Source organism: Orcinus orca, chromosome 10 (assembly GCF_937001465.1).
Source record: "Orcinus orca chromosome 10, mOrcOrc1.1, whole genome shotgun sequence".
Lineage (NCBI taxonomy): Eukaryota > Metazoa > Chordata > Mammalia > Artiodactyla > Delphinidae > Orcinus > Orcinus orca.
The window spans coordinates 105,830,583-105,858,263 of NC_064568.1; the positions used below are offsets into that span (position 1 = coordinate 105,830,583).

General features: G+C 39.0%; 1 long non-coding RNA gene across 3 annotated transcripts in view; it reads left to right on the top strand.

The window, feature by feature from the left end:
• LOC117197090 (uncharacterized) overlaps positions 1-27,681 on the top strand; it is a 34,384-nt gene that overhangs the window by 2,237 nt on the left and 4,466 nt on the right. Inside the window, exons 2-3 of one of the 3 annotated variants that reach the window (XR_004477587.2) lie at positions 1,151-3,145; positions 3,531-4,522. This is a non-coding gene — a long non-coding RNA (uncharacterized LOC117197090). Of the gene's footprint in view, positions 1-1,150; positions 27,651-27,681 lie in introns of those variants that run through there. The other 2 variants (XR_007479488.1, XR_004477586.2) reach the window with 2 other exon arrangements.

Here is a 27,681-nt window from a genome sequence, read left to right on the forward strand (position 1 = left end):
AGATTTTCAGGTTCAGCTCTCATGCTGAACAGGTGACATACTCATTTCCAAGCTCCTTCCTGTCTTCCTCTTTTATTCTTTATAGCTGCTGATAATGGAAAGAAGGGAGGGAAGAAGACTCCTAGAGGAAGCTGGAGTAGAATCTATTTAGAATCTCTTCAGATTCACGTTTAGAGTAGAATCTATTCACTTGCATTCTTATTCGTAAAATTGTTAAGGCATCATAAGCCTAGTGGAATTTCACTCCATGTAAGATTTTTACTTCTACTTTTCTTCCTGCTGTTTTCCTGTGTCTCAGCACAGCCAACACCACACATTTTGGCAGCAACTCCCAAACAAATAAAGCTTTCATGTGTGCACAGTGCGGAATGGTTACCAGTCACGTGGGCCAGCAGGGACCATACGCATGTGGTTAAGGATAACCAGTTAGTGGTGTATTGAGTGAGCAATAACTTTGAACTTTAAGGTGGGAGTGTGTAAAAGCCCACAAGCAGAAGTTCAGCCATTAGAGCCACAGCCAGGTCATTACGGGTGTTGCTGATAATTCGGAGAATTGAGATCAACCTTGGCCCAAGTGGGAAGTAGTGAAGCAATCTTCCTTGGCCTTTTGAACATACTGTAATCTGGAGTGTCTCAGCCTCAGCACTGCTGACATTTGGGGCTAGATCTTTTTTTTTTTTTTCTTGTGGGGCTGTCCTGTGCGTTGTACGATGTTTAGCAGTATCCCTGGCCTCTACTACTGGATGCCAGTGGCACCCCTCTGTCATGATGGTCAGAAACGTCTGCAGCCCTTGGAGAGCAAATGCAGCCCCTGCCAGTGTTGTTTGTGCAGTGGGCGCATAGGGGTGAGATCTTTTAGGGACGAGATTTCTTTCTCTGTGTGCCTCTTGCCCTCTCTCTTTCTCTCACTTGGTAACCACTTAAATGTACACTAATAGGTGATGTTAGCCCTCTGCAGAATCCTCAGGCCACACGGTCAAATTAGAACAAATTAAGAACAGGAGGTTAAGGTGAAGAGCTAATCCAGCCAAAACATGACTGAAAGTTAAAAGAAAAAGCTAGAACCTAATGAATTGTGGAAATAAGTAAAAAAAAAAGAGTCTATAACTACTGAAGCAAAAGCACAAAACATTTTTCTCTGCTTCTCCAGAACTGTCCAGAAGGAGAGTGGTATCCAGTTGAGTGCTTGGGGCCACGCCGAGCAGTGTGAGCGCAAGGATGGCCCCTTCAGTGACCTCAGCGTTTGACAGGCCACTGATTTCCAGCCTCCAAGCAGTCTCCTGAACATGAACTTGGTTTCCTTCTTCCACTTAAGAGGTTTGGGGACCGCGGATCTCAGAGCACTGACAACTGGAGAGTGTGGCGTCAGGGGAAAACAGCAGGAGGAATGAATACCCAGGTAGGTAAGCAGGGTAGAGAGATGTGGTGGAGAGTCTGGGAGGAGGTAAGTGGAGAGACGCCAGCAGGCATGTAGTTGGGCATCAGTCAACTACGTTGACATGTAGAGCTCCCAGCTGGGTTGGCAGAGGCAAGGCCTGCCTAGTTGTGGAGGAATGGAGCTGTGAGGCAGATTGTAAGGCAGAGTATCAGGCAAAGGGGGAATAAGACAGAGCCCGGGTCCCTAAAGACTGGAGGAAGGTGACACTGCTGTCAGCCTACAGGTTGTAGCACGTATGCCTGTGTGTTGTCAGTATACCTAGTTTCCAGAATTGTAAGCTTCATGAGGGCAGGGACAAGTTGTCATCAATCTTAGTATCCAGCACCTGAAATAGCCCCTACTATGTGGGGAAACCTTCAGATGTTTGTTGATTAAGGAGAGAAAACACAACTGGGAGATTGTTGCATTTATCCAGATGTAAGGTTCACAAATAATTCATCCCTTTATATGCCAGATACTCTGTCAATGCTGTATCTACTTAGCCTGCCTTTTCTAGAGCAATGCAATTTCCATGTGGGATGGCTGTGATCTAGGAGTGACCAAAGTCCTACTGTGCCTTGTTTTTAAAACTGATGCAGTATATACTGGTGAGAGAGAGACAGAAAGACAGAGAGAGAGAGAGAGAGAGAGAGAGGGGCGGGGGGGGGGGGAGAGAGAGAGAGAGAGAGGGAGGGAGGGAGATTGAACACAGTGCTTGCATGTGTTGCTGTGCCCTTCCTCTTGATTTGCAGCCATAGCTGTGGTTGGCAGAGCCCAGCGCTCTCTGTAATTCTGCCCTTGACGTCATGCTGTTCTTTGAGCTTTGGTTAGGAAAGCAGTCCTGGCTTATGAACATCATCTTGCAGGTTGTCTATGGTTCCTTTTCTTGTCTGGAATGGTTTGACTCCACCTCTGCACTCCCCTCTCTCTACTAAGGAAGGTCTACCTGAGACAACAAACAGGTCCTTTAAAACCCTTCATGGTGAAAAAAACAGAAGCCTTTCATGGTCGATGATCCCAGCCCAAAACAGCTGACAAAATCTGAACAACTAATGTATTTTAGGTTCAGTAGAATAATTGCCCTTTCCATCTGTGTGTGACAAGGCTGGCATAAGATACAACCTGGGCCTTACTTTGTATTCTAGCTCATCTGGGTGCAAGGAGACACACCAAGTACTTCCCTGATGATGGTCAGAAACGTCTGCAGCCCTTGGAGAGCAAATGCAGCCCCTGCCAGTGTTGTTTGTGCAGTGGGCCCATAGGGATGAGATATTTTAGGGACGAGATTTCTTTCTCTGTGTGTCTCTTTCTCTCACTTGATAACCACTCAAATGTACACTAATAGGTGATGTTAGCTGGTTTCATGTGTGTAGCTAAGTGATTCAGACTGTTTTCACGGTCTCCAGATCTTCCTAAAACCCTATTCAAAGTGACTGCATGGCCTGCAATCTAGTGGAGAGTGGGATAGCCCCTGAGTGTCCCTGGCCAGAGGATCCCTCTGCATTTACCACACCTGCATGCCCAGCTGCCCTCTGGGAGGCGTACTTCTGCTTCTTCAAATGCCTTTGGTGGTTGGGGGCAGCCCTGAACTGAAGACACGAGAGAACATGGCAAGAGAAGCCCCAGCTCTGAGAAACAGCTGGGCAGGGGCAGCTCCCCTTAGAGAGACTGATCCGCACCTGCGGAATGTTACTGTAGAGTTCTTTCCTACTGAAGAGCTTCATGTTGGTTAGTTTTGTTTGTTTTTTTCCCCCTTTTATGTGAAACAGAAATTGAACTAGATCTGAAGACATTAAAAAGTGTCTGGGTAGGGGGCTGGATGGAGAAGGGGGTTTCCTCAGAGGATGGAATGTCCCAAGAGAAATTTCACTTGTCGTGAGAGGGGAAGTCCATTTCATATGACGTAGTGGTGTCATTGTTCAACACTCTGTTGGGCAATTTGTTAATATTTATCATTATTTTGATTTGTCATTCATCATTAAAACCCTGTGAATTACAGAAAGACCATTATACATAAAGTGCTACTCAGGCTAAACGATAGATCAGGATCATTTTCTTTCTTATACACGACGGGGCGTTTGTGTTTTCTCACTGACCATCTCTTGGTCTGCAGGAGACCACCTGCCTCCACCCAGACAAGACAATTTCACTCAGAGCTGCGTATTGCTGTTCAAAGACTGGCACCTTTCCAGTGCTTGTTGGCCTGCACTTTTTACCATCTCTGTCATACCTGTGTGTCCTTTCTATGCAGGGCTTCAACTCCAGATCTGCATAGACAGCCACTAGCACAGGAGCAACTGCTGCAAGGAGGATCAAGCCACGGTAGCACGAGGTGTATTCAGTTCACAGGAAGTTAGGGTGTGTTTCTCTTTCACCTCTCATACATCCAGTAACCCCTGAAAGAGGGCAGGAAGGTCTGAGGCAATGCTCGCCCTGATTCACCAACACACAACTTGCATACTGTACAGACTAGAGCAATGTCTCAATCTAAAAACATTTATATTTGGCTTTATAATGGCATCAGTTTCTCCCCATTCTGCTTCAAAATACAAGGGAGTCCTTACTTTACGTCTCTTGTAATTAAAGGGTCCACGATGGTGCTTACCCTATCAAAGGCACAGTTTGTCTTCAAGGTGATGTGAGATCTGTCTCTAAACATAGAAAACTTTGTGACTTTTAAATGGCAGTCTCCTCTCCTGCTTGTCGAGGTTTTGTAAGGCAGCCCGAGGGCAAGTGCAGTGGCTGCTTAGAGAGAGAGATAATTGATATATAAGACAGTGTGGTATGTGGACGTCTTTCCTCACTGCAGTGCTTCTAAAAATGTGTATAATTTTTTGAAGTATAGTCATTTACAATGTTGTGTTGGTTTCATGTGTATAGCTAAGTGATTCAGTTATATATATTACACATTTTCAGATTATTTTTCATTATAGGTTATTGCAAGATATTGAATATAACAAAAAAATGTACAATTTAAGGGGAACTTTGCTTTTAAAATCTCACTATGTTCGTTGCAGTCGTAACAACCAAGCAAACGGGGCAGGAAGCTCTCTGCTTTGTGGTTATTTTATTCAAGCCATGTATGAAGTTTCTTTTTGGTATAAAGGTATGTGTGTGGTTTTTTTCCTTGAGTAACAGTAACTCTAGGACTTCAGAGTCGGTGTAAGTGTTGATTCTGATCTCCAGAGTTACATATCTGGCTATGACAGGGCTGCAGAGGTAAAATGTCTGCTGTGTGGTAGAGGCAGAACTACCTTGAAACAGACCGTGCTCCCTTCTGGTTGTTAAGTGTAAAGTTTCACTGAGTCAAGATAATAACCCCTTAGCCCTCTTTACCTATTTCCTAAAAAAATATATGGTTTTAGTTTGTATCCGTCACTTTCTGTTCTTTTTAATTTTATGAAATTTCTTATTTCTAAAATGTTTAGTTATCACATAAAAAAGAGGGGACAGGGCTTCCCTGGTGGCGCAGTGGTTGAGAGTCCGCCTGCCGATGCAGGGGACGTGGGTTCGTGCCCCGGTCCGGGAAGATCCCACGCACCGCGGAGCGGCTGGGCCCGTGAGCCATGGCCACTGAGCCTGCGCGTCCGGAGCCTGTGCTCCGCAACGGGAGAGGCCACAGCAGTGAGAGGCCCGCGTACTGCAAAAAAAAAAAAAAAAAAAAAAAAAGAGGGGACAGTTTGGTCCCTTCACTCAGTATAAAGCATCTGTCATGAGTGTTACTATCTTGTCCCAGTTTGCCCAGGATTTCCCTCATTTTAGAACTGGGAGTCCTGTGTCCCAGGAAGCCCTTTAATCCTTGGCAATCCAGGACAGCTGGTTACCCTAGATCTATGATGTATTTTGGGGGAATACACATTAGCTTTAAATAAGAAAAAATACTTAATTTTTACTTAAGCAGCTTCCTCTTTATTTACAAATAGTTCCAGGTGTGAAATGTTGAAAAGGAGCAGTTGTCTCCCATTACTGGACAGAGCCAGGCTGTCTTCAGCTGCTTCTATGTGGCAGGAACTGGTCTCTCCTTAACAGTTATAGCAGCTGCTACTTTCCAGAAGGGAAGTATTGGCTAAAGAAAAGTCAATGTCAGTATTTCTCCCTGAAGAAAAATGCATATTAATCTTCCCCAAAACAAATCAATAGTTGTGTTAGGTTCAATTTGAATATTTTCCCTAGAAACTCTCTCAGAGTAACCATGAGAGCCTAATAGATTTTCCTTATAGTATTAAATTGACGAGATCACAATGCTTGAAAGAGTACTTATTTCAAGGAAAATGGACAGTTTCCTAAAAGCAGTTAGATTTTCACAAAGCGGAGGGTTTGGGTACATAAATGCTTTAATTGAGCATCTTCTTTCTCCTCGTAACTCCCCCTCACTGCCTACTGTCCCTCAGCCTAGTTACCGCTCCCCAGGTAACACGGCCTTAGACATCCTTCTGCAACCCCATTTCCAAGCATTAAGGTGACATTTTTATTCATTCGACCAACATTTATTGAAAACCTACTAGGTTCTAGGCATTGTGCCAGAAGCTGAGGATACAGAAATAAAAACAAAGCTGCCCCACACTCAACTCACATTTATTTATAAGTTCATTGGAAATAGGGACTTACACATAAATGATTTCCATGGAATATGGTATATGCTGAGTTTGTAAAACTTGCTTTTTGGAACTCAGAGGAGGGCACTCAGAACTGCCTTAGCTGGCTCTTCTTTTCTATAAAAATAAGCATCCTATCTTAAGAAGGAAGAGGCGATTAGGACACAGACACACACAGAGGGATAGACCTTATGAGGACACAGGGAGAAGACCGCTGCCTACACACCAAGGAGAGAGGCCTCAGGAGGAACCAACCCTGCTGACACCTTGGTCTTGGACTTCCAGCTTCCAGAACTGTGAGACAATAATGTTCTGCTGTTAAAAGAAATAAGAGATGTTGTCTGTCCAGTCTGTGGTACTTTGCTATGGCAGCAGTTCTAGAAAACTAATACAGAGAAGGAAGCAGCCACTGCCAGAACCGTGACTTTGTAGGGAAGCCATGGGGAAGAGATGCCCTAGCCTCTCTGTCCAACTGCTCTCTATCTCACTTAAAAAATAAACCTACCTGGAGGCCGGCAAAGGAGCCCAAGTGATTTGCTCCATATGTACACTCTCCCAGGGCACTTGCAGGACAGAGAAGGGTAAGAATGGATTCGGGGGGACAAATAGAAAATGATCAGCAAAGACATCTCATCAAGTTTTGAAAAGAAGGGCTCCATGGAGGAGGTGGCTCTTGAACTGGGTGTGGAATAATAAATGAGTTAATATGAATAAAGTACTTAGAAGTTTACTTGTACCGTAATATGAGTTGTGTGTGGTGTTGTTTTTACCACCATACCCTTTCTATTTATTATTTCTGGTTCATCCTGGCAGTCCAGGAAGGTTGGTATTATTTTCCCCTTTTTACAGATAAGAGAATTAGGCTCAAAGAGGTTGAGCAAATGGCTAAGCCAGTTTCCATACTCAAGCCTGCCTAGCTCAGAAGCCACCAGTCCAGGTTGCATCCCTGATAGCCATCAGCCAGATGATGAAACCTGAATAAAGGACAATTCCGAAAGAGGATGTTACAGACACAGGGGCATGTTGGCAAGAGAGACTGTGGCACCTTTGGGGACCTGAGGTGGTTTACCAAGGTGGCAACATGGAATGCAAAGTGGAGAGAGGCAAGACATCAGTGGAAGGGGGGCAGAGCCAGTTTAAAGACATCTTCATATGCCATGCCAGGAAGTTTAGGCTCCCTCTCAGAGATGTTGGGGACCCTTTGCAGGATTTGGATTTTAGAATGAGCATCTTGAGGGCTTTTGGGAGTATGTCATATTTTAGTAGGTGAGACTGAAGATGGGGAGATCACTTAGAAGGCCATTGCCTGGTGAAAAATAATGAGAGCCCTAAATAAAGATTGGCAGAGGGGATGGAGAGAAGGGCTGGTTGGGGAAAAGGGAAGAGGGAGAATTCGTAGGACTTGAAGATTAATTGGATACAGGAGATTGGAAAGGGGGAAGAGCAAAGGGTTACCCCAGGTTTCTAGCTTTGGTAACTATATAGATGGTAGCGCCATTCACAAGGGTGGGAGCACAGGAGGAGGAACAGGGTTAGTGGGAGAGCGATGATTATTGTCTGGACATGCCGAGTTTCAGATACCTCTGGGTTATCCAGGTAGAAAATACAGAGCTAAATTACTCCAGAAAATATAGAAAACCCAATGATGACTTAAATTGTGTTGTATCTCACAGCATAAATCACAATATCTTGATTGCTCTAAAAAGTGACTATTTTTCCTACCTTTGTTCTGAGAGATAAGCAAATACCACCATGATTAGATCATAGTTATAAGCGTGTTATTTCAGTAATTTTTTAAACAAGCAATTATTGTTCCAATTTTACATAAAGTACTAAAATAGGTATTGGGAGATAGGAAGGTAATAGTGAAAGATGAATAAAATAGAGTCTTCCAGGAATAACTGATGGAGTTACAAAAATGAAACAAAAGAGTGACCCAAAGAGGATGGAATTAAATATGGACATGGTATGCCTCAAGTTTTCCAACTGAACACTAGCGTGATGACTAAGCTACTCATAAATCACATTCCAGTTATGTTGTCAGCAATAGAAAATAATAATAGGAATAAGGGCCAGATAAAGGCAACAACTCTTAAACCCCACTGGTAGAGCAAATTATACATGTCACGCAGGAGGCCTCTTTCTAGTGTATCATTTCAAATTAGCTCTAATAGGCAACAAATAATGAGGAAGTAAACTATGCAATGCCGAAACTTGTAAAGATAATAAAGGTGCCTGTGTATTCTAAATAAGAGACTCCAAAGATGGTTTTATGAGATCTTAATTCGAAATAATTTATTTTATCATCCACCTCAACTTCAGTGGCTTGGTAGTTCTGACAACCCTAATTATGGTCAGCAGGTATTCCTCAGGTGCCAAGTAGTATAAAAGAGAGACAGCCTCCTTGAGAAATGGCTCTCAGTCCTCCTAAAAGTCCCTTGCAAAAGCATCTGTTTGGTTATGCTGTTGGTCAAACAAATGCCCCTAATATATATTTGGATAATGAGAAAGATAAGGCACCATGCATTTTCTTTATTGCAATAAAAAAACTATGTACTTTGTTATATCCTAACTGAAATTTCACTTAAGACATAAATAGAAAGGCAAGGAATTCTAAACATACAGAAGACAAGGAATATTGCTCCTACTCTAACAAGTAAAAACTAGATAAACTATGTAATTATAACTTTTCTTGAACCCATCAGAGACCTGAGGTCACAGGTAAACTAAATAGCCCCAAGTCCAAGGAAACGTAGGCCCTTTCAAGGATAGAGAGGATATAAGCACTTGCCCACCCATGGTAGAAGATAGCAGGAAAAGATACCGGGCACCATACAAGTAGGTAAGAGCTAAAATTTTGGTAACAGATTGCTAGAGGCCAAGTACGAGCTAGTGTGAAAGGCCCCCAGGTGACATGAGGAGAGTCTGTGCCCACTCACAGCCTCTTCCCCACAGACTTTCATCAGATCCCTATCGGTGCGACTGGGGCTGGGGGTAGGAGGTGGGAGGCAGCCCCTGTGGGGTGCAGACGTGGACGAGGGGAGTGCTGCCAGCCCAGGGAAATCCGAGTCCCATCCAGGCCTGTCTCCCCTTTGCGACTAAAGCTCTACGTCCCTGGGAGAGGGACATGCACAAAGGAGCATGTGTTGTGTCTCAGGAAAGATTAAAAATAAAAACGATCTATCTCTGGGGGAGGGACAGAAAACAGTCCTGGCCCAGGATCCCATACCAGTACCTTGGAGGGCTCCTGCCACTGGGAGAGGGCTGGGAACTGCAACACTAGGGTTACCAGGTTTAGCATGTAAAGCTAGAGCTAAATCTGAATTTCACAAAAACAATAAAAAAAATTCTGTGTAAATATGTCACCTCCCAGTGGTAGACGGCCGTTGCTTGTTCCTTGGCGCTCACTATCTTTGTGATGGGAAATGGGAGAATGCTTTGTTGTCCTGGTCTAGCTGCAGTCTCAGATGGGTCCTGTGTGCCTGGGACTCCAGGATTGGGCTTCCCCTCTTCCCATGGAGTCAAATTATTCTGCATATCTTTGGCAGCTCAAGTATGGGTAGGGTTATCAGAAAAAAAAAATTAAATTTGAATTTTACATACACAACAAATAATTTTTTAGCATTAGTATGGATTATTAATGCTTACGGTTCTATGATTCCCATTTTAACTGACCAAAAACTAAAGTTAAAATAGGGTAACTCCCCATAATCATGTGCTGAGTAAGTGGAAAGTGTGTGTCTTCAGGGCACCAGCACTTAACTGCTACTCCAATGTGAATTCTTTCTGTACTGTGCACACTTACTTACAACACTGTATTTCATTAGAGATAATTACAGAGCAACCCCACATGGATTTCTAACAACCATTTTTTAAATAATAGAATTGTTTTTAATTTTTAATAATATTAAAAATTTTTCCATACGTTGAGCTGATTAATAGAATCACAGATTAGAACTTATTGTTTTTTATTTCACACACTTACATTTCTAGACATCTACTGTGATTCTAATTCTGCTAAAAGAAGAACATCTAAATATTTGTCTCTGCTTGGCTGAGTTTGTTTAAGTTGGTGGAGGAAGCAACAAAGAGGAACCACAACTCCAGATATAATTCTGAAGAATAACAGAGAGAAATATAGAAATTTCCATGTCTTCTTAGAGTATAGACTAACAAAAAAAACTAAACCAAAACAAATAAATGATAATACTGGGCACAGCCAGGCACATGTCTGAGAGTCTCGGGAAAGCATAGTTTCCTTTTAATGCAGAGAAGATACGGTTTTAATTTTATAAAACTGAATTCTTGAATTACAAAAATTCTTCTAGTTCTAGGGGAGAGAAATTGAATTTCCTGAGATAATATTATGTTAATTAATTTTCTCTTGCTGCTTTAACAATTTACCACAAACTTGGTGGCTTAAAATGAAACAAATTTATTAGCTTACAGTTTTGCAGGTTAGAGGTCTGACATGGGTTTCACTGGGCTAAAATCCAGGTGTTGGCAGGCTGCCTTCCTTTCTGGAGGTTGTAGAGGAGAATCTGGTTCCTCCTCATTGGTCTGCTGGCAGAATTCAGTCCCTGCAGTTGTAAAACCTATGTCCATGTTTTCTTGCTGGCTGTAAGTTGAGGGCCATTTCCAGCTTCTGGAGGTCACTAGATTGCTTTCTCCATCTTCAAAGCATTAGCAGCCTGAATCCTTTGCACATTGCGTTTCTCTGAACCACTCTTTTTCATTGTCTTCCACTTTTAAGGATTCACATGTTTAGACTGGGCCAGGATAATATCTCTGTCTCAAGGTTCCTAACCTTAATCACATCTGCAAAGTGCATTTTGCCATGTAGGGCGGCAGTGTATTCACAGGGGATTAGGATATGGACATCTTTGATGTATTCTGCCTGCCGTACATAGAGATTAGTTAAGAATTTTGAAGCTGCAAATAGAAAACCTGACTGCTAGTGAGTTAAAGCAATAGGAATTATTTTTCTGTGATAGAATGGGGTCTGGAGGCAGTGAGATTAGGTTTGGGTGCCCATCAGGGTCTGGCCTCTTTCACCTTTCTACTCTACCATCTTTAGTGTTTTGACTTGCTGATGTTGCTGCAGTCCCAGGCACTATGTCTGCTTTCAAGGTTAGAAAACAGAGGGAGAGCTATTACAGAATCTCTCCTTCAAACTTTCTTGTGTATCTTTGATCAGAACAGGGTCATGTGGCCACACTTGTTGCAAGAAAGTATAAAAAACAGAGTACCTGGCAAAGATGAACTATATTGTCTGGAAAGTCTTAGAGCAATTATAAGTCATCTCATGAGAGACCATCTTGGGAAATATCTGGGGATTTTAAGCAAAGAAGAATAGGGGAGGGTTCTTGAGTAGGCAGTGAACAATGAGTTATCTCACAGAATCAGATGAAAAATAAAGCAACCAATAGTCAGAAGAGAAATTCCCAGCATGTCTCCAAGGATCTGAGCAGGAGGGATTTGTGAAGCTTTTCCCTAGATAATACAATAATGTGACTATCCTCCAACAACTCCTAATATAAATCTGCATTTTTACTTCTAGACTTTAAATCCCTGGGAGAAAAAAAATTTGATTGGCCCAGGTTAGGTGAGATGCCCACCCCTGGGTTTATCAATTATGACCCTGAAGTCAGGGACATTTAGTGCAGACAAGGCCTAACCCTGGACATCTAACCCTGTGTATTGAAGACTATTCTAGAGCAATGGTAATTATTAGATGAAGCTTTAGCAAAGTGATGTCTGTGAACGCTAAAAAAGTAAATATGGATGAAACTTAAAAATTGAAATTCTGACTAGATGACTGGGTCATGATTTTATTATGTGATAATGATGGCCAACACAGTGTAGTGGCAGAAGTTTTTCCAAATAACATTGAAATATTATTTGGTGAGAACTAACGTTAATGGGCTAATGCAAGAAATGTCTAGTGATGATTCTACCAAAAATATGAAGCATATGAATGAGATTTTACACTAATACTTCAGAAGTGGTAACCTTTACTGTTGCCTGTTTATCCCTCTCAAAACTATTTACCTATATGGAGGATTCTATTGACATCATACTCAATGATGAAAAGCTGAAAGCTTTTTCTCTAAGCTCAGGAACAAGACAAGGATGCCTCCTCTTGCCACTTTTATTTAACATAGTACTGGAATTCCTAGCCAGAGCAACTAGGAAGAAAAAGAAATAAATGACATCCAAATCAAAAAGAAAGAAGGAAAACTCTCTATCTGCAGATGACATAATATTATACATAGAAAATCCTAAAAGACTCTACCAACACTGTTAGAACTAATAAACAAGTAAAGTTGCAAGATACAAAATCAATATACAAAAGTCAGTTGTATTTCTATACACTAGCAATGAACTATCAGAAAGAGAAATGAAGAAAAGAATGCCATTTACAATTGTATCAAAAAAAATTAAGTACGTAGGAATAAATTTAACCAGGAAGGTGAAAGACCTATATTCTGAAAACTATAAGACATGGAGAAAAGAAATTGAAGATGACACAAATAAATGGAAAGGTATTCTGTGCTCATAAATTGGAAGAATTAATATTGTTAAAATGTCCATGCTACTCAAAGCAATCTACAGATTTATTGTCATCCCTATCAAAATTTCAATGGCATTTTTTTCCTAAAGAAATAGAATAAACAATTCTAGAAGTTGTAGAGAACCACAGAAGACCCCAAATAGCCAAAGCCATCTTGAGAAAGAAGAACAAAGCTGGAGGCATCACACTTCCTGATTTCAAACTATATTACAAAGCTATGGCTTTGTAATATAGTATAGACTTGGCATAAAAACAGAAACATAGATCGAGGGAGCAGAATATAGAGCCAAAAAAGAAACCCACGCACATATAGTCAATTCATTTATGATGAAAGAGTCAAGAATATACAATGGGGAAAAGATGGTCTCTTCAATAAGTGGTGTTTGGAGAACTGGACAGCCACATGCCAAAGGATGAAACTGGACCCTTATCTTATACCATACACACAAAAAACCAGCTCAAAATGGATTAAAGACTTGAACATAAGAACTGAAACCATACAACTCCTAGGAGAAAACATTGAGGGTAAACTCTTTGACATAGACCTTGACAAAGATTTTTGGTTTTGATACCAAAAACAAAGGCAATGAAAGCAAAAATAAACAAATGCGACTGTATCAAACTAAAAAGCTTCTGCACAGCAAAGGAAAACATCACCTAAATAAAAAGGTAACATACAGAATGGGATAAAATATTTGCAAATCATATATCTGATAAGGGGTTAATATCCAAATATATAAAACTCATACACCTCAACAGCATAAAAACAAACAATCTGAACTACAAAGTGGGCAAAAGAACTAGACATTTTTCCAAAGAAGACATACAGATGGCCAATAAGTACATGAAAAAATGCTTAACATCACTAATCATCAGATAAATGCAAATCAAAACCACAATGATTTATCATCTCACACATATTAGTATGACTGTCATCAAAAAGATAAGAGATAACAAATGCAGGCAAGGATGTGAAGAAAAAGAATCCCTGTTCACCATCGGTGGGAATGTAAACTGATACACCACAGTGGAAAATGGTGTGGAGGTTCCTCAAAGAGTTAAAAATAAGACTACCATATGACCCAGCAATTCCACTACTTGGTATATGTCTGAAGGAAATGAAATCACTATATCACTATCTCAAAAAGATGGCTGCGCCCAATATTCAGTGCAGCATTTTCAAAATAGCCTAGGCTGGGAACCAATCTGAGTGTCCATTAATGGATCAATGAATAAAGAAAATGTGATTTTATAGATCTATATCTATAATGGAATATTATTTAGCCATTAAAAATCCTGCCATTTGTGACAACATGAATGGAACTTGAGGGCATTACGCTAAGTGAAATAAGTCACGCAGAGAAAGACAAATACGGTATGATCTCACTTATATATGGGGAAGAAAAAAAACCTCAGAGAAAATGAGAATAGATTGGTATTTGCCAGAAGCAATGGGTGGGTGTGGGAGAAGTGGGTAAGGGTTGTCAAAAGATACAAACTTTCAGTTATGAGATAAATAAGTTCTGCAGATATAATAATGAACAGCATGGTGACTATAGTTAATAATACTATACTGTATATTTCAAAGTTGCTAAGATAGTCGATCTTAATAGTTCTTATCACAGAAGAAAACATTTGTAACTATGTGAGGTGATATGTGTTAGCTAAGCTTATTGTGATGTCATTTCACAATATATACATATATCAGATTATTATGTTGTACACCTAAAACTAATACAATGTTATGTGTTAATTATATCTCAATAAAACAAACAAAAAAGAATTAGAGAAATGGAGGAGGAGCTGGTATTATAGGAACCACAAAAATAAAAGAGGTTCTTACAAAAGGGAAATTCTTGATATATTTTTCCATTTAAATAAAACACACAGTACAGCCAAGGATATCAAGGGGAAACGCTGGAAAGAGAAAAAAAAAAAAACACCTACAGAGATTAAATTTTTGTAGCATTTGTTAACTTATCACACAGTGGAAAGAACATGGGCTATGGCATCAAACAGAGTTCAGTTTAAATCTTGCTACACTCAACAGACATGTAACCCTGGGCAAGTTGCTAAAGTGAGTCAGTCATCTCAGGCATAGTGTGTGACAAGATACCACCTAGCACAGTTATGAGAACTAAGTGACATGTATGAAAGTGGCTAGTGTAGCTAGGAGCCCAGGAATCCACTGGTTACCTGCCTTTGGTTCAGCAGGTCTGAGCCTAGACCTGGGTATCTGTGTTTTAAAAAGTTCCCTGGGTGATTATACTGCATGGGCAGGGTAAAGAAACATGTAAACAACTCAGTGTCTTGCCCATGGTAAGTACTTGGTGGTCGTTTTTATGTACAGAATATAAGGATTCTATCATTTTTATTAAGGCTGTTGTGACTTTTTAAATTAAGCACAATGACAAGACCTGTCCTAAATAAGCAGCTCAGATTTTCTTTTTTCTGCCATGAGAGAGAGAAAGAGGGATGGAGGGAAGGATGAAGGAAGGCAGGGAGAGAGAGAGAAAACTAAAATGAACAAAGGAAAAATATAAATGCTACTTATGGTCTAAATCTGTACCACGGCATTTAAAGATTAAACATGAGAGATGTCAAAGGTCTTTAACATATGGTCATGTATAATTTTGCTGAGGCAAATTTGAATCATTTTTGCTTTATAATGTGTAGTACCAAGTCACTTAGTTGATATGTGTGCTTACCCACTGATCAGTATCCAAATTTCGTTTAGGGTGTGTTGTACTCTATTCATGACCATACATAGATAAAAGCTTTGTTCTTTGTGAGATGGCCTCAGAAGAAATTCAACTGCTATGACAGAAAGATATTTGCAAACTTGGGGAAATGGAAAAGATCTCAAAATAATCTAGCAAATGTCAAAGATTTATTACACTATACATTTTTTAACATAAGGGAAAGGTCTCATTCCATTCACAAATAGTTTTCAGCAATAAAATGTTACATGTAAAGGTCAGAATGCATGGCATATGATGCTCCCAATATTTCAAAAGTTTGTCTGCCTTTCTTCATAGGGAAAAAAACAAAACAAAACAGCAGACCTTGGGGAATGGAGAGAGTCTAATTTCCAGAGTCACCGTATTATAAGATTCAAATGTCCAGGTTTCAATAACAACAACAAATTATAAGGCATACAAAGTAACAGGAAAGTATGACCCATGCAGAGAGACAAAATATATGGATAGAAGTGATTCCTGAGGAAGACCAAATGCCAGACTTGACAAAGTCTTTAAAGCAACTTTCTTAAAGATGCTCAAAGAGCTAAAGGAAGACATGGACAAAATCAGGAAAACAATGTATGGACAGAATAGAAATATCAATAAAGACACAGAAAGCATAAAAGGAACAAAAACAAATCCTGAAATTGAAAAGTATAACTGAAATGAAAAATTCACTAAAGGGATTCAAAAGCATATTTGAGCAGGCAGAAGAAAGAATCAATAGACTTGAAGAAAGGACAATTGAAATGATCAAGTCTAAGGAACAGAAAGGAAAAAGATTGAAGAAATAGGAATAGAGCCTAAGGGATCTGTGGAACATCATCAAGAAAAGGAACATATGCATTGTCCCAGAAGAGGAGAGAGAGAAAGGTGCAGAGAGATATTTGAAGAAATAATGACTAAAAACTTCCCAAATTTGAAGCAAGGTATGAATCTTCAAATCCAAGAAGCTCAATGGATTCCAAGCAGGATAAATTCAAAGACATTCACACTGAGGTAAGTTACACTCAAACTGTTGAAAAACAAAGACAAAGAGTATCTTGAAAGTAGAAGAGAGAAGTTATTCATCATACACATGACACCCAGAAGCCTTGGAGACCAGAAGGCATTGGGTTGAGATAATTAAAGTGCTGAGAGAAGAAAACTGTCAACTGAGAATTCTACATTTAGCAAAACTCTTCTTCAAAAATAAAGGAGAAATTAAGAAATTTTCAGATAAGCAAAAGCTGAGGGGAATCATTAGCATCTGACCTTCTTGCAAGAAATGCTAAAGGCAATTCTTCAGGTTGAAATAAAAGGATACTAGACAGGAACTCAGAGCCATTTGAAGAAATAAATGTTTCCAGTAAAAGTAAATACATAGACATTATAAAAACTAGTATTATTGTATTTTTGGTTTGTAACTCTTCTTTATTTTCTACAAGTTTTAAAAGACAAATGCATAGAAAAACAATTACTAGTCATTGTTTTAGGAAACACAGTGTGCAAGTTTGTAATTTGTGACATCAGTAACTGACAGAGGGTGGGGACAGAGCTGTATAGGAGCAGAGATTTTGTATGGTATTAAACTCAAACTGGTAAACCTCAAATTAGAATGTTATAACTTTAAGATATTAAATATAACCCCCATGGTAACCACAAAGAAAATAGCTATAGTACGTACATAGAAGGAAATGAGAAGAGAAGGAAAATGTTTCAATTAAACACAAAATAATACAGTAATGCAGGAAATGAAGGACAAAGAAGCAATAAACCCTACAGAAAACAAATAGCAAAATGACAGAAGCACGCCCCTCCTTCTCAGTAGTTTAAATGTAAATGGATTAAACTCTCAAATGAAAAGACAGAGATTTGCAGAATGAATTTTTAAAAATAATCCAACTATATGCTGCCTACAAGGAATTCACTTTAGATTCAAAGACACAAAAGGATTTAGGGTGAAAAGATGGAAAAAGGTATTCTATGTAAATAATAACCAAGAGAGTTGGGGAGGTTATACTAATATCATACAAAATAGACTTTAAAAAGCCTGTAAGAGATAAAAAACTCATTATATATTAATAAGTTTCAGTACAGCAAGATTATATAACCATTATAAATATTTACACAGCTAATAACAGGCCCTCAAAATATATATGAAGCAAAAACTGACAGAATTTAAGGGAGATATAGACAGTTCTACAATAATAGTTGGAGATTTCATTACCCCACCTTCAATAATGAATAGAACAGGGACTTCCCTGGTGGTGCAGTGGATAAGAATCTGCCTGCCAAATTCAGGGGACACAGGTTCAAGCCCTGGTCCAGGAAGATCCCACATGCCACGAAGCAACTAAGCCTGTGCACCACAACTACTGAGCCTGCTCTCTAGAACCTGTGAGCCACAAGTACTGAGCCTGTGTGCAACAACTACTGAAGCCCGCATCCTCTAGAGTCTGTGCTCTGCAACAAGAGAAGCCACCACAATGAGAAGCCTGTGCACTGCAATGAAGAGTAGCCCCTGCTCGCTGCAACTAGAGGAAGCCTGCATGTAGCAACAAAGACCCAATGCAACCAATAAATAAATAAATAAATTTATTTAAAAAAAATAATGGATAGAACAACCAGACAGAAATAAGTAAGAAAACAGAAGACTTGAACAACACAACAAACCAGCTAGATCTAACAAACATACACAGAACACTTCATCCAGCAACAACAGCATACACATTCTTCTCAAGTGCACATGGCATTCTGTAGGATAGACCATACATTAGGCCACAAAACTAGTCTCAATAGATTTTTAAAAATTGATATCACACAAAATACCTTTTCTAAACACAAGTTGAAGTTAGAAATTAATAACTGAAAGGAAACAAAAAAAATTCTGTCTATCAACAGATGAATGGGTAAAGAAGATGTGGCACATATATACAATGGAATATTACTCAGCCATAAAAAGAAACAAAATTGTTATTTGTAGTGAGGTGATGGACCTAGGGACTGTCATACAGAGTGAAGTAAGTCAGAAAGAGAAAAACAAATACTGTATGCTAACACATATATATGGAATCTAAAAAAAAAGTGGTTCTGAAGAACCTAGGGGCAGGACAGGAATAAAGGTGCAGATGTAGAGAATGGACTTGAGGACATGGGGAGGGGGAAGGGTAAGCTGGGATGAAGTGAGAGAGTGGCATGGACATATATACACTATAAAATGTAAAATAGATAGCTAGTGGGAAGCAACCGCATAGCACAGGGAGATCAGCTCGATGCTTTGTGTCCACCTAGAGGGGTGGGATAGGGAGGGTGGGAGGGAGACACAAGAGGGAAGAGATATGGGGATATATGTATACGTATAGCTGATTCACTTTGTTATACAGCAGAAACTAACACACTCTTGTAAAGCAATTATACTCCAATAAAGATGTTAAAAAAATTTACAAATATGTAATCATGTAAAAGTATAGTCTTTAACAAGGAAAGATTTCTTCTTTCTTGTTCAAAGAAGAAATCACAAAAGAAATTAGAAAATACTTAGAATTGAATTAAAAATGAAAATACAACATACCAAAATTGATAAGATGCAGTGAAAGCACTGTAAAGAGGAAAATTTATAACTGTAAATGCTTACTTTAAAAAAGAAGAAAGATATCAAATCAACAATCTAAATTTATCCTTTAAGGAACTAGAAAAAGAAGAACAAACTAACCTCAAAGCTAGCAGAAGGAAGGAAATAATAAAGATTAGAACAGAGATAAATAAAATAGAGGGTAGAAAAACAATGGAGAAATTCAATGAAGCCAGAAGTTGGTTCTTCAAAGAAATCAACAAAATTGACATACCTTTAGCTAGCTGGACTGAGGCAAAAAGAAAGACTCAGATTACTAAAGTCAGAAATGAAAGTGGGGAAATTACTACGAAATCTACAGATATACAAAAGATTATAAGAGGGCACATAAACAACTATATACCAACAGATTGGATAACCTAAATGAAATGGACAAAATCCTAGAGACACAAAACCCACCAAGACTGAATCATGAAGAAATAGAAAATCTGAATAGATCTGTAACTAGTGAGGAGATTGAATCAGTAATCAAAAACCTCCCTACAGAGAAGAGCCCAGGAGCAGATGGCATCACTGGTACATTCTACCACACACTTAAAGAAGAAATAACAGCAATCCTTCTCAAACTCAAAAAATTCAAGAGAAGGGAATACTTCTAAACTTATTCTAAGAGGCTAGCAATGCCCTGATACCAAAGCCACAGAACGCTACAAGAAAAGAAAACTACAGATGAATGTCCCTTATGAATTATTGATCCAAAAGCCTTCAAGAAAATATAACCAAACTGAATTCATGAGCATATTGAAAGGATTATACACCATGGCCAAGTGGGATTTATTCCTGCAATGTGAAGATGCTTCAACATATGAAAATCAATCGTGAAATACACCTATTAACAGAATGCAGAGGGAAAAATTACATGATCATCTAAATTAATGCAGGAAAAGCATTTGACAAAATCCAATGCCCTTTCATGGATAAAAACACTCAACAAACTAGAAATAGAAGAAAACTACTCAACATAATAAAGGCTATATATGAAAAACCCACAGCTAACATCACACTCAGTGGTGAAAGACTGAGAGCTTTTCCTCTAAAATCAGAAACAAGACCAGAATGTTAATTTTTACCATTTCTATTCAACAGAGTCTTGAAAGTTCTAGCTTGTTTTAGTCAGTTTGGGCTGCTGTAACAAAATGCCACAAATCAGGTGGCTTAAACAACAGACATTTATTTCTCACAGTCCTGGAGTCTGGGAAAGCTAAGATCAAAGGCAATATGGGTCCTGGTGAGAACTCTACTTTTGGTTTGCTGATCGCCTCCCCCTTGCTGTACCCTCACTTTGCTGAAAGAGAGAGATCATCTCTCTTGTGTTTTCTTTTTTTAAAAAAATAAGGGTATGAATCTCATTCATGAGGACTCCTCTCTCATGACCAGGTTACCTCCCAAAGGATCCATTTCCAAATATCAGCAGTTTGAGGATTAGGGCTTCAACATATGAATTTGACAGTGGGGGCAGGGGAGCATTCAGTCCATAACATAACCATAGCAATTAGGCAAGAAAATGAATAAAAATATTCAAACTAGAAAGGAAAAAGTAAAATCATATCTATTCACAGATGGCACGATTTTATATGTAGAAAACCCCCAAAACTTCATACAGACACACACACACACACACACACACACAGAGCAAAAGAGAGAGACAGAGACAGAGAGAAGCAAAAACTGTTAGAACTAATATGCAATTTCAGCCAAGTTGCAGAATACAAAATCAACACACAAAACCCATTTGCTTTTCTATACACTTACAATAAACAACCCAAAAAGGAAATTAAGAAAAAAACTTCATTTACAATAGTATTGAAAATAATAAACTACTTAGGAGTTAACCAAGGAGGTGAAAAACTTGTACTGAAAACTATAAAACATTGTTGAAAGAAATTAGAGATAAATACAGATACATCCCATGTTCAATTGTCATATTTTAAAGATGTCACTACTCCCCAAAGGGGTCTATAGAGTCAATACAATCCCTACCAAAATATCAACAATTATTTTTTGCAGAAATAAAAAATTCATACTAAAATTCATATGGAATCTGAAAGGGACTTTATATTGCCCCAACAGTCCAGAAGAAAAGACCAAATTTGGAGTACTCACACTTCCTGATTTAAAAACTTACTACAGGGCTTCCCTGGTGGCGCAGTGGTTGAGGGTCCGCCTGCTGATGCCGGGGACACGGGTTCGTGCCCCAGTCTGGGAAGATCCCACATGCCATGGAGCGGCTGGGCCCCGTGAGCCATGGCCGCTGAGCCTGCGCGTCCGGAGCCTGTGCTCCGCAACGGGAGAGGCCACAGCAGTGAGAGGCCCGCATACCGCAAAAAAAAAAAAAAAAAAACTTACCACAATACAAATTTACAGAAGTCAAAGCAGTGTGGTACTGGCATGAAGACATATGCATAGACCAATAGATGAGACAGAGAGCTCAGAAATAAGCCCACAAATATATGGTCAAATGTTTTTTGACAAGTATACTCAAACCATTCAAGGGGAAAGATGTTATTTTCAACAAATGGTGCTGGGAAAACTGGGTATCCATATACAAAAGAATGAATTTAGACCCTTACCCAACACCATATACAAAATTAACTCAAAATTTCATGACATTAGATTTGGAATATCTTGGATATGACACCAAAATCACAGGCAACAAAAGAAAAAATACACAGATCGGATTCCATCAGAATTTAAAACTCTTTGCATAAAACACTATCAATACAGTAAAAAGGCAACCCACAGAATGAGAGAAAATATTTGCAAACCATATATCTGATAATGCATTACTATCCAGAATATATAAAGAATGCCTAAAACTCAACAACCATAAAAAACAAACAACACAATTCAAAAATGGGCAAACGTCTTGAACAGACATTTCTCCAAAGAAGATATACAAATGGCCAATAAAGTTCAACATTACTAATCATTAAGGAAATACACATCAAAATCACGAGATACCATGTCACAGCACTAGGATGACTATTATTTTAAAACCCCAAAATACAGAAAACAACAAGTGTTAGTGGGAATGTGGAGAAACTGGAACTCTTTAACACTTTCGGTGAAAATGTAAAATAGTGCAGACGCTTTTACATTCTGTGTAATTACATTTAAACACAGAATCACCATATGATCCAGGATTCCACTTCTGAGTATGTACACGAGGGGATTGAAATCAGGGACTTGAACAGATATTTGTACATCCATGTTCATAGCAGCATTATTCCCAATAGCCAAAAGGTGGAAACAACACAAATGTCCACCAACAGATGAATGGGTAAACAAAATGTGGTATATTATGCACTCGAATGATATTTAGCTTTAAAATGAAATGAAATTCTGATATATGCTGTAACATGGATGAACCTTGAAGACATTGTGCACAGTGAAAGAAACCAGAAACAAAAGGATAAATATTGCATGATTCAATTCACATGAAATGTCCAGAATAGGCAAATCTATACAGACCAAAAATAACTTAGTGGTTGCCTCAGGTTGAGGAGCGGGAATGAGGACTGACGGCTGGTGGGTACTGAGTTTCTTTTAGGTAATTAGAAATATTCTGAAATTAGATTGTGATGATGGTTGCACAATTGTCTGAATATATATACTAAAAACCATTGAATTTTACACTTTAAAAGGGTGAATATTATGGCAATAAATTGTATCTCAATAACGCTGTTGGGGGAAATGCTGAGAAGATTTAAAGATGACACAAATAAATTTTATACATATACAATTTCAGTAGAGTGACAGAAGTCAGTTCCTGGATCCCTTCCCGCACTCAGATCAGCTCCTCTCATCCACCCCTAGTTTCAGCCTTGTCCTACTTGTTCTTATTTTTTCCTTTGCTCAGGCCACAAATAATTCATTTTTCTTTTCTTTCTGTTGGTAGTTAGACACCATCCTTTCCAACTCTTGGGATTTTTTAACTCTGAAACTCAGCTAAGGGCTAATGCTAGGGTTTCCTGTATTACCCTCTTCCTTGCTAGGCAGAGTTGCTCCTTGGGTAGCTACTTCTGCTCTGGACTTCGTCAGAACTGGTTTTGAATTCCAGCTCCTCCACTAGTGATGAGCTGTATAAACTTGGGAGATTTATTAAATATTTTAAACTTGGCTTCCTCATCTGCAAAATGAGGACATAATACCTGTATTAAGTTTCTACGGTTTGTGAGAATCAAAGGATGTAATGCATCTGAAGCACTTAGCAGAGTCCCTGGGACATCTTAGTGCTTAGTAAGTGCTTTTATGATTTGATTTTCTAAAGTGGAACACTTTCTTCTTTTGTTTTTTACAGTGTCACTGCCAATCATAACAAAACTAATCACTACAGAAAAAATGAAATGAGGTAACAACAAATAATGAATGTAAAGAAATTACAAAACTTACGAAGTTCCTGTAGTGTATTAAAACAAAACTTTTCACTCTATAATTTGACTCATTCAACAAACGTGGTGGTAGGCAGAAAAATGCTCTCCCCCCAGACATGTCCACAAGCTAATCCCTGGTGTCTGTGAATATCTTACCTCAAATGGCAAAACGGGCTTTGCAGATATGATTAAGGTTAAGATGGGGAGATTATCCTGGCTCAACCCTTAAAAGTGGACGATGACAAAAGAAGAGTGAGTTGGAAAGATGCAGTGTGAAAAGTGCCATTTCTTTAAAGATGGAGGAGGGGGGACAAGAGCCCAGGAATCCCATGGCCTCTAGAAGCCAGGAATAGCTCTCAGATTACAGTCAGCAAGAAAACATGAGCCTGCATCCTACAACTGCAAGCAACTGGATTCTGCCAGCAAGCCAAATTAGGAGGAAACAGATTTCCTCTACAACCTCCAGAAAGGAATGTAGACTTTCTAATACATTGATTTTTTTCTAGTGAGAACCATGTCAGATTTCTGGCCTACAGAACTGTAAGCTAATTAATTTGTGTTGTTTTAAGTTATTAAGTTTGTGGTAATATTAGGACAGAAACTAATACAAAATATTTATTGAGTGCAAGGCACAAGGTCAGAGTGGGTTGAGGGGAGTGGGGAAGGATACAGGCAGAGACATGACCTTCATGGAGTTTACCATCTGGCTAGGGAAAGAAATACTAACTAAATAATCACAGGTGCCAAAATGGGATATTTAATGTGTTTTGAAAGCAGAGTAGGGGATCTAACCCAGCTGGAGGATACAGGAAATTCATGATATTTCAGGGAGACTTAAAATACGACAACAGGGAACTTCAAAGACTTGTGTTCTCAGCCTTTATTTCTGATAGTGGAGATCATCCCCTCACCCTCTGTCCTTGGATAAAGCCTTCCAGCACCTTTCTTCTAAGGCTTCTCTCCCCAACTGGAAGAAGCCATCAACATAATCTGCTTCTCTGCGGACCTTCAACAAGTTCACTAGACCCCTGTTAGCCCACTAATGATTTCCTTTATGGAACTTCATTTATCAGGTTGGGAATACTAAGACCTCAGATTTCAGCTATAAAACGTTGGGAAATTAGTCAGTAACACCCAGAGCCAAGTGTTAGATTTGGAATAGGAGGACTTTCTCTTCTTTTCTCATGAGATATCACTTTGAGATGAACAAAGTTGATCTTGGCCATAGTTTTTACTTTGTTTTTGTTTGTTTGGTTTGGTTTGGTTTGTAATAGTCTGCCTAAAGATCAGAATAAGGTGGATAATACTTTTTAAAATAAACATTTTATTTTAGAATAGGTTTAGATTTATAGAAAAGTTGCAAAGAAAGGGCAGAAACTTGCTCTGTCTTTCCCCATTGTCTTTTATCTCTCTATCTATTTAATTTTTATTGACGTATAATTGATGTACAATATTATATGTTACAGGTGTACAACATAGTGTTTCACAATTTTTAAAGGTTATACTCCATGTATAACTATATTCCCTGTGTTGTACAATATATCCTTGTAGCTTATTTTATGCCAATAGTTTGTACCTCTTAATCCCCTAACCCTATATTGCCCCTCCCCTCTTCCCTCTCCCCTCTGGTAACCACTAGTTTGTTCTCTATATCTGTGAGATGGCTTCTTTTCTGTTATAGTCACTGCTTTTTTTTTTTTTTCGGTACGCAGGCCTCTCACTGTTGTGGCCTCTCCCATTGTGGAGCACAGGCTCCGGACGCGCAGGCTCAGTGGCCATGGCTCACGGGCCCAGCCGCTCCGCGGCATGTGGGATCCTCCTGGACCGGGGCACGAACCCGCGTCCCCTGCATCGGCAGGTGGACTCTCAACCACTGCGCCACCAGGGAAGCCCTTTTTTTGTTTTTAATAACCTTGAAAGTTTTGAGGAGTATTAGTGAGATATTTGTAGAAATGTTCCTCAGTTTGGGTTTGTCTGATGTTTGCTCATGGTTAGACTATGGTTATGGGTTTTTGGAAGGAAGATCACAGAGGTGAAGTACCATTCTGATCATATTAGGGTTACATGTTATCAATGAGACTTACCAGTGATGGTAACCTTGACCACCTGGCTGAAGTAGTGTTTTCCAGGTATCCTTACTGTAAAGTTACCCCTACCTTGTCCTTATTCTCCTTGGAAGCAAGTCATCAAGCAGAGCCCATACTCAAGAGGAGTCTGGGGCAGGGAGGAAGGATTAAGCAATACCTCTTGGAAGGCAAAGTATCTACATAAATTATTTGTCATTCTTTTATATATAAGATCCCTTTCTTTCTTTCTTTCTTCATTTATTCACTCATTCAACCACTTACTTATATCAGTATGGACTCATGGATGTTTATAGTCCAATACTATGTTATTTATTTTGTTGCTCAGAGTTTTCCAAATTTTGCCATTCGGAGCTCTTTCAACTTGGCTCTTGTGTCCCTTTGACATGATTGAATCATTTTGTTTCTTGAGTACTTCCTTTACTGCTGGCACTACTAGATGCTCCAGTCTCACCTTGTATTTTCCCTGCCACAGACTTAGCCTTTTCTCCAAAGAGCCCTTGTTCCTTTTATCAGAGAATGGTGTTGTTAGAAATGAAGATCTGAGTATGCTCATTGCTACTATGGTCCCACTGCTTCTAGGCCCTCTTAGTAGACAGAGTTAGGACATATATGGTATATATATGTGTATATATATATATATATATATATACACACACATACATACACTAACCCATGTATATACACAAATATCTATAATTTCTTTATCTGTCCATCTATGTCTGTGTTAACCTAAACATGAGCTCATTCTGATGTCTCTAACTCTAACCTAGTACCACATAGCTCATTCTAGGGAGTAATAATTTGAAAAAATGTTTCCATAAATATCAGTTTCATCAATTCAATTATAATTTTACATATAGCACTATGGGCATCACCTTTCTCTCAAAACCTTCCTGTGACTTGCTATTGCATACAGACTCAAATAGCAATTCTCAGCTTATATACCTATCTTTTACAACTTTATTGACATAGGCGTAATTGATATACAATAAATTGTACACGTTTGAACTGTATAATTTGTTGTTTTGCCTCTGAAACCATTGCCACAATCAAGTGAGTAAATAAATTTATCCATCATCCCCAAAAGTTTCTTCATGAACCTTTTAGTAATTTCTCTCTCATTCCCCTCTCTGTATACCTTCCATCCCCAGGCAACCACTGACCTGCTTTCTGTCACTAAAGATTAGTTAGTACCTTCTAGAATTTTATAGAATCATGAGTTTGTACACTTTTTTGGTCTGTCTGCCTTCACTTTGCACAGTTATTTTGAGATTCATCCATATTGTTGCATGTGTCATTATTGATTTCCTTTCTATTATTGAGTACTATTCAACTGTATGGATATACCAAAGTTGTTTATCCATTCACCTGTTGGTGGACATTTAGATTGTTTTCAGGTTATGGCTCTTACACATAAAGCTGTCATAAATATTTATGTATAATCTTTGTATAAACATGGCTATATTGTATGGTAGGTGTACGTTTGAATATGTTTGACTTACATTCCCACCAAAAGTGTACGAGAGGTCCAGTTGTTCCACATTTTTACCAACACCTACTTTGGTCACTGTCTGTAATTTTAGACATTCTAATAGATGTGAAGTGGTATCTCATTCCTTAATGACATATGATACTGAACATGTTTTCCTGTGCTTATTTTCTATATGTTAATCTGCTTTGTTAAAATGTCTATACAAATTGAACATTTTGATAGGGTAGTTTATTGTCTTATTATTGGGCTTTGAGAATTATTTATGTATTCCAGATACAAGGTGTTTTTTTTTTTTCTTAATTGGGGTATAGTTGCTTTACAATGTTGTGTTAGTTTCTGCTGTACAACGAAGTGAATCAGCTGTATGTACACCTATATCCCCTCCCTCTTGGACCTGCCACCCCCCATCCCGCCCACCTACATCACCACAGAGCACCAAGCTGAGTTCCTGCTCCATACAGCAGGTTCCCACTAGCCATCTGTTTTACACATGGTAGTGTATATATGTCAATCCCACTCTCCCAATTTATCCCACCTCCCCTTCCTACACCCCTTGTCCACACGTCTGTTCTCTAAATCTGCGTCTCTATTCCTGCCCTGCAAATAGGTTCATCTGTGCCATTTTTCTAGATTCCACATATATGCATTAATATTTGTTTTTCTCTTTCTGACTTACTTCACTTTGTAACAAAGGGAACCCACTTGCACTGTTGGTGGGAATGCAAATTGATACAGCCACTGTGGAGAACAGTATGGAGGTTCCTTAAAAAATGGAAAATAGAACTAGCA